The sequence below is a fragment of the Sinocyclocheilus rhinocerous genome, unplaced genomic scaffold (assembly GCF_001515625.1).
Source record: "Sinocyclocheilus rhinocerous isolate Xijiao unplaced genomic scaffold, SAMN03320098_v1.1 scaffold2259, whole genome shotgun sequence".
NCBI lineage: Eukaryota > Metazoa > Chordata > Actinopteri > Cypriniformes > Cyprinidae > Sinocyclocheilus > Sinocyclocheilus rhinocerous.
In genome coordinates, this window is record NW_015658780.1 from 23,263 (window position 1) to 34,685 (window position 11,423).

Here is an 11,423-nt window from a genome sequence, read left to right on the forward strand (position 1 = left end):
TTTTGTGTATTTGGTGTAATGCAATGTGTTTATGCGGTTTAAGGTTAAAAAAACACATTATTTTCCACATACTGTACATTATTGTTTCTCCTCTATGCCACGCCTTTCTGAGATCATCTCAGCTTACTTGTTCATGGATAAAACTTGCTGGGGTTTCAACTAGTGATGGACTGATATTGCATTTAATAATTTACGTTTTTGGGATCATTAGCATTGTCTGATAACTGCCTTATTTGACCACCTAACAGATAATGCAATTTAGCGTAGTGCTCTAAACCAGTGTTTCCCAACACTGGTCCTTGAGGCACCCCAACACTGCACGTTTTGCATGTCTCCTTAATCAAACACACCTGATTCAGGTGAATTCAGCTCATTAGTAGAGACTCCAAGACCTGAGATTGGTGTGTCAGAGAAAGTAGACATGCAAAATGTGCAGTGTTGGGGTGCCTCAAGGACCAGGGTTGGGAACCACTGCTCTAAACTGTGCAGTCTTGTCAATAAATAATGCACATCTTCAATATAAATTATTTTCAGCGAATTTTAAGTAGGCACTATTAATAGTAGTGATTTTCATAACCGACTGATCCTTCCTCCCAAATCCACTCCTCAGTTTAGCGGTTGGTTGTAGAGATGGGAATTGAAAGCATGTCTGAAGCTGACGGAAGAACATTAATGAAACCATGATTCACTCTTTTGTGTGGTGTGACGACTGCAGATCTTATATGACTCAAGCTCCGCTGCTCACACGCGATGCTGTCATTAACACGCACTCCAAAAACAACACATGCATCCGAGAAGATGCTCAAACAGACGCCTATTCACAATTCATCGCAACAGGTTCACATCTATATTGGACACGCAAGACTGTTTTTATCCTGGCATGCATTAAACTCATACACAATACAGTCTTGAGTTGTGATGTGTGAACGGGTGTGTCAAAGTTACACAAGTCTGTTGTGATTGGCAGTGAATAATTGTGCAAAGTCAAAAATATGGCATGTCCTAATAACAAATGCCCAACTCTGCTTCCCAGTGCAGCATGAAGCTAAATGGACATTCGTACTGTAATTTTGAATATAATCTGCCACAGCTGTGCTGGCATTCAGAATAACAGCACAGTTGCTTGTGTGATATCGCTGGTGATTAAGCGCTACAAAACAAATGTGCCACTTTTAGGTGTTTTAACTGCTATGTACTTACGTCAATAATTATAATAAGGCAAGGTGAGGCAAGTTTATTATATAGCACACAGTGGTAATTCAAAGTGCTTTCCAAAAAAAGAGATAAAAAACAGTATTCATAAGAAATATAAAAATAAAAACTAGTACAATAAAAGCAAGCAAAAACAAAATAATACATTTTTTTAAAATTTCTACATAAATTGAATACGAGAGACATAAAGGAAAAGTTGATTAATAATTGTTTGGCATTTATTTCAAAACACTTTTGCTGCTGTTGAGGTGTGATGAGGGTAAAGTTAGGGGCAGGTTTGTGTAATAACGATGTAATAAAAGATAAATAATTACAGATGTGATTTCATGCAGGTATTTAGAAGATAAAAACACGAATGTGTACACGCGCATTGTATCAAACTATTAATTTAAATGTTATTTCATAGTAGATGCCATGTAAACTAATAGAGACAAGCAGACTCCGTTTCCCACAGTGCAGTGCGGTGGGTGTGTGTCATGGGATGTTTGTGTGCGTGAGAGTGAAGAGCTGCTCATACACTGCAGTCTAAGCGAGCGTGCGTGCGTGCGTGCGTGCGTGCGTGTGTGTGTGCGTGCGTTCGGATCTACGGCTTCACTCGAGGAGACTCTCTGGATGTATGTGGATGGGTCTGGCTCCAGTGTGTTTGGACGCTAAAGGATCAGATCATGCGCGAGACTGGGTTTCAGTCCGGTGGAGCTGTATATGTCTTCTGGAGGAACATAACGTGTGGAATAAACTCGCTTTCCAGGATTGACAGAAGAAACAGCAGGAACCAATGCTCCGGTAAAGTGACTCTTCACTCACTGTATTCTCATGTAACGACAGTGGAGATACTTTATTACAGTTTTCTTCTGTAACAGCAGACGTGATCTCGTAGTACACATTCGTTACAAGTACCTTAATATTCCATTCATTGATATATATTCACATTTGGATGCATATGTGGTTTGTTGACCATCTCTATAATGCCTATAATGAGTTATTAATGAAAGTAATTATAAGGTGTTGGGAAGTCGTTTTATGTGTGCACTTTATCTGTTTGCCTGTCAGTTATTCTGATTCTAATTTATATATATATATATATATATATATGTGTGTATATATGTATCTCAACGGCTATATATATATATATATATAAATATAAATGAAAATGTAATTTATGTACCGTGGTAAAATAACAGTATTTCAAGCACGTTACACTGACACTGACGGCTCTCATCGTACTGATCCTGAAGTTAATCATCTCATAGCCCTAGTAATTGAAACAGATATTATTCGTTTCATTTTGTTGGCACAGAATCAGCTCTGGTAGGATATATAACCCTTCACTGACGCTTCTGTGGGGTAAAAGTCGTCTCCTCTAGATGACATGCAGCATCTTCCCGCTCGTGATTTTCTCGTGTCTCCGTTACGTTCAGCACGAGCGTGTTTCTGAGGTGTGTTTAGACGGTGGACGTGTTTTAGAGCAGCTCAGACGCGGCTCTATTGTTGGGCTCTGGACAGAGATCCACTGTACCCAGAGTCCCCCCAGCGTCCCCCTCTCTCCAGCACATCCTCCACAAACAAGCCCTTCTTTCTCCTCTGGAGAGGGACCCTATGTCCCACAGCAAGTGACTCTCAGGGCCGGCATTGACGGCGGGACGCTCCCTGCACAAAAGAGGCTGAAGTGTCAATAAAGTTGTTCCCGATGCACAGGAATGCCGTCCGGAGAGGGACAAAGAAACACTTTGTGTCAGCCGGGGGCCCTTGACTAAACCCCAGGGTCTCCTCTTCACTCCTCTTCCTCCTCCTGTTATCTTAAACGAGCAGCGGGAAGCACGTGTTCGTGTTGTGCTCCGAAGAAGCAACTCTTCTCGCAAACTAGCTACTCGAGTGAACCGAGGAGTGTTGGGTTTGGGCTCGTTTCATCAGTTGACCCTTGAACAGGGTTGTTAATTTGACCCTTTGGTCACCCGGTGCCGCTGAATGTTTGGCTGTGCTCTTGTCGTTAACAGGGCTGAGGAGGTGTGTGTGCGCCAGTAGCGCTGCAGGTGTTTACTGCGCTGTCATCCAACACATCTGTGGTAAACCACAAGAGAAACGTACATGCGCCGCCAGACAGGACTGCAGTCTGTGTGTGTGCATCTGTCAGGAAAGCCATAAACTGTAATGTTCAGTTAAAATGACCACACTTTTACTTTAAAAACCACTAGTTACCTTACAATGTGCGTGCCTTTAAACCCAGTGTTATTTAGGCAGCAAAATGTAGGGCTGTCAAATTAAAACGTGGTTATGAAAAAAATAACGCATTAAAATTTATTAACGCATTTAAAGCAGCCAGACCTACTTAGTAGTGATGGGAGAAACTAACCTTTTCGAAGCTTCGAATCAATTGAACCAATTGCTTCGCAAAAATGATTCACTGTTTTGAAGCGCTCGAAACACCGCATGCTAGTGACGCCTGCTGGTCAAAAGTGTGTAAATGCAACAAAAATTCAGGCTAAAACATGCATAAAAAAACTTAAATAAAACAAATGTTATATTGAAAGTATAATACATTAAATGCAATAAAAATAATAAAACACAATTAACTATAGTTAGTTTTTAAAAATATTTTATATTAATTTGCAGGGCTTTATGGACAGCTTCTACATAGAAGCCAGTAAGAGACTATTAACTACTTCTCATCCTTTAAATTACACGAATGTCTCGATAGAAATGTCTACAAGTTGATTAAACTGATCTGAGATCAGGTAAAAACCATAGACGCTGGTTCAGTGGTTCGCCACTGGGGGGCGATCTCGATGAACTCGCATGATTCACGGGTTCGCGGAGATCGCCCCCTCAGCGGCGAACCACTGAAATTTCGAAACCGTTATGACGTAACGAAGCCTCGTTTACTGAAATCACGTGACTTTGGCAGTTTGATACGCGCTCCGAACCACTGTTTCGAAACAAACGATTCACAATAGTTTCGAAGCTGTGTGCTTCGAAAGCGCCATCACTACTTCTTAGGTCAACTTACATTTCATACATTTTGATTGGTGACACAATATTGTCTGTTTTTGCTCAATTTTCCCCAATGAAAATTGTGCATCTTCGAAGCAACGCAGCAGTGATTCGTTTCTGAGTTAATTGACATCTTGAAGGAATCAGGTGAACCAATGATTCAGTGACCCGTTCATAAAGAGAGCCTTTTACTTCATTCCTGAATGAGTCAGCCGTTTGAACAAATCCAATGAATTAATGACTTTTACTGCCACCTAATGGCAGTTTGAGGATCTTATTCAGAGAATCATTTAATAAAAATAAAAAAAATGTAAGGCATAAAGCCTGTGTTATACTTTCCGCGCGTACAATCCGGACGCGGACATCGCGGACGCGGACAACTTGCAATTATACTACCGAAACTGTCCGCTCCGCGGACGTGTTCCATACATGCGTAGTACATCGGCTTGAACAATAAAACAAAATGTGCACAAAGAATTGCCCAGAGTTATTGCACATCTGGCTGTCTTTATATTGTTTTATCGACAGATTGTACAGGTTCGAGTAGCAACGGGCTTCTTCACACAGCCTGCGCATGCGCAGTAGCCTACTGTACGCGCGGTCTCAAAAAATGGGATGTCCGCTCAGAGCCTCCGCGCACACTCTACGGTGACGATTTTTACGTCACGCGCACCATAGCGGACACTAGCGGACTAGCGCACGCGGAAAGTATGACACAGGCTTAATTCTGTGTGGAATATAGTAAAATATTTTGTTCGAAGCTACTATTTGTAATAGCCTATTTGATGTGTTTCTCATTTAACTCAATAATGGCCTTAAATGATCTTTTTAGGGTCATTTCTCCGCCAAACTAGATAAATTTAGTAAATTTAGATTAATTAGAGTAATTAATTGCCACATTGTGCAATTAGTTAGAATACAAATTTTAATCGCTTGACAGCCTTACTATATATGTTGAAAATTTAAAAATGTAATTAGCTCGATTAGCAACATTCTCTTCAAACCGTTCCTTCGTGACAGTAGAAAGAGGAAACTGACCATAAAAAAATTGACCACTTTTAGTGCAGCAGCGCATGATTGTGTTGATGCATTTTTTAAATGTAAAGCAACCAAGATGGCAGTGGCTAGTTACTAACAACTACATTTCTGTTTAAAAAAAAAAAATTATTTAGGTGTTTAGGTAGGGATGTAACGATATTATCGTGGTCACATGACGATATGAAATGATAGGCTTGTAGTTTTTAAAATACATTTGTTTTGGGCCATTATGCTTTGGCACAGTATCTGTCAAACGAAATAAAACCGAAAGCACAAGATGGCTTAATCCCTTCATTAAGCATGATTACGCTGCGTGTTTCAAAGCGAAGCGCACACTTCGTTCATGCGATCGGCTCGTGATCCGGTGTTTTCCGCGCCTCAGAACGGCTCCGTTCACTGTGAATGAATGCAGGGAACTCGTTTATTGCACGTGCTGCTGTGAGTTTAGCGCACGTTTGGGAACGCAACGGCCACCAGGCTTTATTTTCGCGGCAGATGATTATAGCATTTCACTAGATTTGTAGTGAGACGTGTTTTTGTAACACGGTTTTCACTGAAGCTGGAGATTTCCTTCAAAATAAAAGCTCTGCTGCCGTTTCCGTCAAAATAAAAGCTTTAAAGTGCAGTATGAATTGCTGACAGCTAGCGGATTAAATGCAGTCCAAGCAACGGCCACCAGGCTTTACTTTCGCGGCAGATGATTACAGCATTTCACTAGATTTGTAGTGAGACGTGTTTTTGTAACACGGTTTTCACTGAAGCTGGAGATTTCCGTCAAAATAAAAGCTTTAAAGTGCAGTATGAATTGCTGACAGCTAGCGGATTAAATGCAGTCCAAATTCAAAATATCTCTTTCAAGTGTAGGAATTAGGAAAGAAGTATTGTAATGTCCCTACTGTAGTGTAAATATACCTATGAAATATTCATTTATTTTACAGTGCAATTGTTTTACAACATATGGCTGTTGCTATCATTGTTACTATTATTATTATTATATTCTAATTTGTTTGGCTTCCTAAAACACCAATGATTACGCTGCGTGTTTCAAAGCGAAGCGCACACTTCGTTCATGCGATCGGCTCGTGATCCGGTGTTTTCCGCGCCTCAGAACGGCTCCGTTCACTGTGAATGAATGCAGGGAACTCGTTTATTGCACGTGCTGCTGTGAGTTTAGCGCACGTTTGGGAACGCAACGGCCACCAGGCTTTATTTTCGCGGCAGATGATTATAGCATTTCACTAGATTTGTAGTGAGACGTGTTTTTGTAACACGGTTTTCACTGAAGCTGGAGATTTCCTTCAAAATAAAAGCTCTGCTGCCGTTTCCGTCAAAATAAAAGCTTTAAAGTGCAGTATGAATTGCTGACAGCTAGCGGATTAAATGCAGTCCAAATTCAAAATATCTCTTTCAAGTGTAGGAATTAGGAAAGAAGTATTGTAATGTCCCTACTGTAGTGTAAATATACCTATGAAATATTCATTTATTTTACAGTGCAATTGTTTTACAACATATGGCTGTTGCTGTCATTGTTACTATTATTATTATTATTATTATATTCTAATTAGTTTGGCTTCCTAAAACCCCAAGTGTGAATGTAATTTAGTCTGAGACAGTATATCACAAATAAAAAGAGGGTTGAGTCCCCTTTAAAGTTCAGGTACAAGTCAATTGTTCACTGACTTTTTTCTGACTTAAGTTTTCTTCGTTAAAAACATGGGTTGGAGCTCTAAATTTTGAACCCTCAAGGTGCATTAGATAGAATAATTTGTACTTTAAAAATGTTACATTTTCATTTTATAAAACGGATAGTTCCGGTCCTTGATTCTGATTGGCTGAGCCGCGTTCGAAGCTGTTGTAAATTACTCTACAAACACACACCTTTGTTTACTTCTGTGTGTTGCTCGGCAACCACTTTGTTGCAACCACAACTGTTTCTGAGGAACTACATTGTTTGATGGAAGAATACTGTTTTTATTAATATCATTACACTTTATTTGCTCTGTTTTATTTTGTGAAACCTTACTACGTATATGGAATAACCATTTTATAAAAGCAATAAGCCCCGTGAAGCCGTGGTTTACAGTGAATTTATAACAGCTAAGGGGGGTTACTCCGCTTCATGTCGTGCCAAACAACGCCCCTTAGCTGTTATAAATCCACCGTAAACCATGGTTTCACGGGGATTATTGCTTTATTTTCCCAATTCTTCTTTTGTCTTTTTAAATATCGCAATAATATCATATTGTAACGATATCAAAATCTCACATCCCTATGTTTAGGTGTAAGATATATTTAGGTGTTTTATGCCTTTATTAAGATAGGATAGTGTAGAGCTGACAGGAAGTGAAGTGGAAGAGAGAGATGGGACGGGATCAGGTGACCCTGGGCCACAAAACCAGTCATAAGGGTCAATTTTTTAAAATTGAGATTTATACATCATCTGAAAGCTGAATAAATAAGCTCTCCATTGATGTATGGTTTGTTAGGATAGGACAATATTTGAAAATCTGGAATCTGAGGGTGCAAAAAAATCTAAATATTGAGAAAATCATCTTTAAAGTTGTCCAAATGAAGTTCTTAGCCATGCATATGACTAATCAAAAATTAAGTTTTGATGTATTTACAGTAGGAAATTTACAAAATATCTTCATGGAACATGATCTTTACTTAATATCCTAATGATTTTTGGCATAAAAGAAAATTTGATTATTTTGACCCATACGATGTATTGTTGGCTATTGCTACAAATATACCCTAGCGACTTAAGACTGCTTTTGTGCTGCAGGGTCACATATAATTAGCACTGCTCTTTGTTTGCATGTGCTTTACTGCAGTTCTAACACACTGAGTCCAGTCCATCTCTGTGCGCCGTACACTCTCCGTGTCTCTCCGTGTGTGTGTTTAGCGTGGTCTGTCATTTGTTAGCGCTGCGGGAACAATGGGCAGCTTGTCTCTGGGGCGGTGATGCTGGAGAGAGGGGGTCTGGGATCGGCCCGCCGCCACCGCCGCCGACCAAGAACAAGCATCTGTCTGATGGAGGACCTGCTGACCCTTCCTTAGCAAAATGGGAGCTTTGTTCAGAGGTGTGTGAGTGTGTGTGTGTGGGAATGTGAATGTGTCTATGAGTGGAGGAGGCTGAGAAAACCAAATGGCCGGATGAAAGGTCAGAGAACTGGAAAGCACTGAAACCGGCTTGATTCCTGCACAGAGAGCCTAGGAAATGCTGAAGGTGTGATGGGTCTCCATTGGGATTTTCTCTGTCTGGACGTGTTAAGTGATCTATTGCCAGTTTAAGAACTGCTGACAGTCTTGTCAAACAGTTTCTGTTTCAGTTTTTTAACCCAGTGGCTCTCAGCCCTGTTCCTGGAGCCTCGGCACGCCACATACTACACGTTTCCTTTGTCTGACACACATTTGTGACCCTGGAGCACAAAACCAGTCATAAGGGTCAATTTTTTGAAACTGAGATTTATACGTCAGCTGAAAGCTGAATAAATAGGCTTTCCATTGATGTGTGGTTTGTTAGGATTGGATTGAAAATCTGGAATCTGAGGGTGCAAACAAATCAAAATATTGAGAAAATCATCTTTAAAGTTGTCCAAATGAAGTTCTTAGCAATGCATATTACTAATCAAAAATGAAGTTTTGATATATTTACGGTAGGAAAGTTACAAAATATCTTCATGGAACATGATCTTTACTTAATATCCTAATGATTTTTGGCATAAAAGAAAAATGGATAATTTTGACCCATACAATGTATTGTTGGCTATTGCTACAAATATACCCCAGCGACTTAAGAGCTCCAGGGTCACATTTCAGGTCTCTGATGAGTTGTAATCATCTGTGTTTGATTAAGGAGACTTGGAGAAATTGTGCAAAGTTTATGCAAAAGAATAGAGGTCTTGCGGTGTCCACCATGTGCATCAGGAACACCATCAGGGTCTGGTTTGTGGTTTTGGTTTCTTGTTGACAAGAAAGTGTGGGGTGCGGTTTGGGACGTGATTAACCTGATTGAATGTGGCTTTAGCACACACTGAACTGATATGCATGCTGAAGTCTGCGGTCGTCTCTGTTGGTCTCAATCGCACCTGTCAGTCTTTAAATGACACACGAGTTAGTGCAGCCTAGACACATGCCTCTCTTTTCAAACGAAGTCACGAGAAAAATAAAAGCAAACACTCTGAAGCCATTTTGAAACTCCTCGTTGTGTGTTTGAAGTTACAAAACGCTGGTGCTCAGAATCTGAATTGCCCTCACTGAAGTCTAGCAGAAATATGCCACTGATGCACACAGTTTGTGGAGAGGATTCTGTACGTGAATTATTTGGCGGTGTGTGGCGCCGCCTGGTGGCCGGTGAGAGTCGCTTCAGTGTCAGATCAGTTATTCAAAACTAGGAGCCTCAGCAAACTACCAAGGGCACCATAGCAGGACTAAGTAACGGTGGTTTTTATTCGAAACTTCTGGAATCGCAAAATAAATCAGGGTTAAATTGCAGCATCTTCCAGTCTTCATTCCTGAAGCTGCCAGACTGGAAACGCAGATTAACGCTCGACTTCTGGTCAGGTTGAACTTTACCTTCTTCTAAGACAGCAGTGTTAACTTGACTAGACTTTAGTAGCAGATTAGCATTGTTTTGGGACTGTATTTACATGCTACCTTTGTGTTTCTTTCAAAAACAAAGAAGTAGGCTAACATATGTTGGAACATATGTTGTGTCGATTTTCTTGAATTTGTGATTTGTGAGATGAATTTCAATACACTGGCCTTTAGTCACTCCAGCTGAGTTGAAAACCACTGCTCTAGCTGAATAAAACTTAAGAAAACTGGCTTAAAAATCCACATTCATGAGGCTTTGTTTGACTTGAGGTAACACTTCAGTTCATCTCTATTAGCCAGTTGTTTATTAGCATGCATATTACTAGTATATTGGCTGTTTATTTGTACTTAAAAAGCACATCCCTGATAGCACACGTACATCTCGGAGACGTCTGCAAGATGTTTTTTTGGGGGGGGGTTTTGCTCATCTGCAATGCGTCTGTAGGATGTTTCCTTTTAGATGTCTTTAAGATGTTTATGGTCTAGAATGTATGTAAAACTGACATCTGAAAGACGTCTGTCAGACGTTTGTAAACAGCAGATGCTTTCCAGATCAAGAGATCTTTAACAGACATCTTGCAGACCTAATGTGTGCTATCTGGGATATTAATGTCTTATTCTGCATGAGCATAGTTTAGATTCCTTAATACCTAAACTTAACAACTACCTTACTAACTATTAATAAGCACTAAGTTAAGACTTTATTGATGAAAAAAGTCAGTTAATAGGTGATTAATAGTGAGAAGTGGTCCCCAAATTAAAGTGCGACTGCTGCTACAGATATTGATTATGCATCAAGATTTATGATATAGTATAATGTCCAAATAAATCAAAGTAAAGGTAGTTAGCGATCTCTTTTGTTGCGTTATCAGATGATATTGCTGGGAATTCAGCATCAATAGCACTCTCTGAAGTGTCACACATGACACTGTTTGCCAATGCTTTTCACAAACACAGTCATTTTTTCTTTGTTTATTTCCAAAGTGATCCTTAATTCAATACCCAATTCCCATGGATTTTATACAGACGCATTCCTAAGGCTAGACAGCTTGAGATTTAACACTGAAATAAACTGCACAGGGCACAATATAGAAAACTGTCATAGTGTTTGGTTTCTAAATGTTGTTATACTCCAAAACTATTCAGATTAGTTCAGATTTATATATATGTGACGCTGGAGCACAAAAGCAGTGTTAAGTCGCTGGGGTATATTTGTAGCAATAGCCAACAATACATTGTATGGGTCAAAATTATAGATTTTTCTTTTATGCCAAAAATCATTAGGATATTAAGTAAAGATCATGTTCCATGAAGATATTTTGTAAATTTCCTACCGTAAATATATCAAAACTTAATTTTTGATTAGTAATATGCATAGCTAAGAACTTCATTTGGAACAACTTTAAAGGCGATTTTCTCAACATTTTGATTTTTTTGCACCCTCAGATTCCAGAATTTCGAATAGTTGTATTTCGGCCAATTATTGTCATATCCTAACAAACCATACATCAATGGAAAGATTATGTATTCATATTCCAGAAAAGAATCGACCCTTATGACTGGTTTTGTGCTCCAGAGTCACATTT

At 39.6% G+C, this 11,423-nt stretch overlaps 1 long non-coding RNA gene across 1 annotated transcript in view; it reads left to right on the top strand.

The window, feature by feature from the left end:
• Positions 1–1,773: 1,773 nt before the first annotated feature.
• The window catches only part of LOC107723040 (uncharacterized), a 74,396-nt gene continuing 64,746 nt past the window's right edge, over positions 1,774–11,423 (top strand). Inside the window, exon 1 of the long non-coding RNA XR_001637887.1 lies at positions 1,774–1,995. This is a non-coding gene — a long non-coding RNA (uncharacterized LOC107723040). The remainder of the gene's footprint in view (positions 1,996–11,423) is intronic.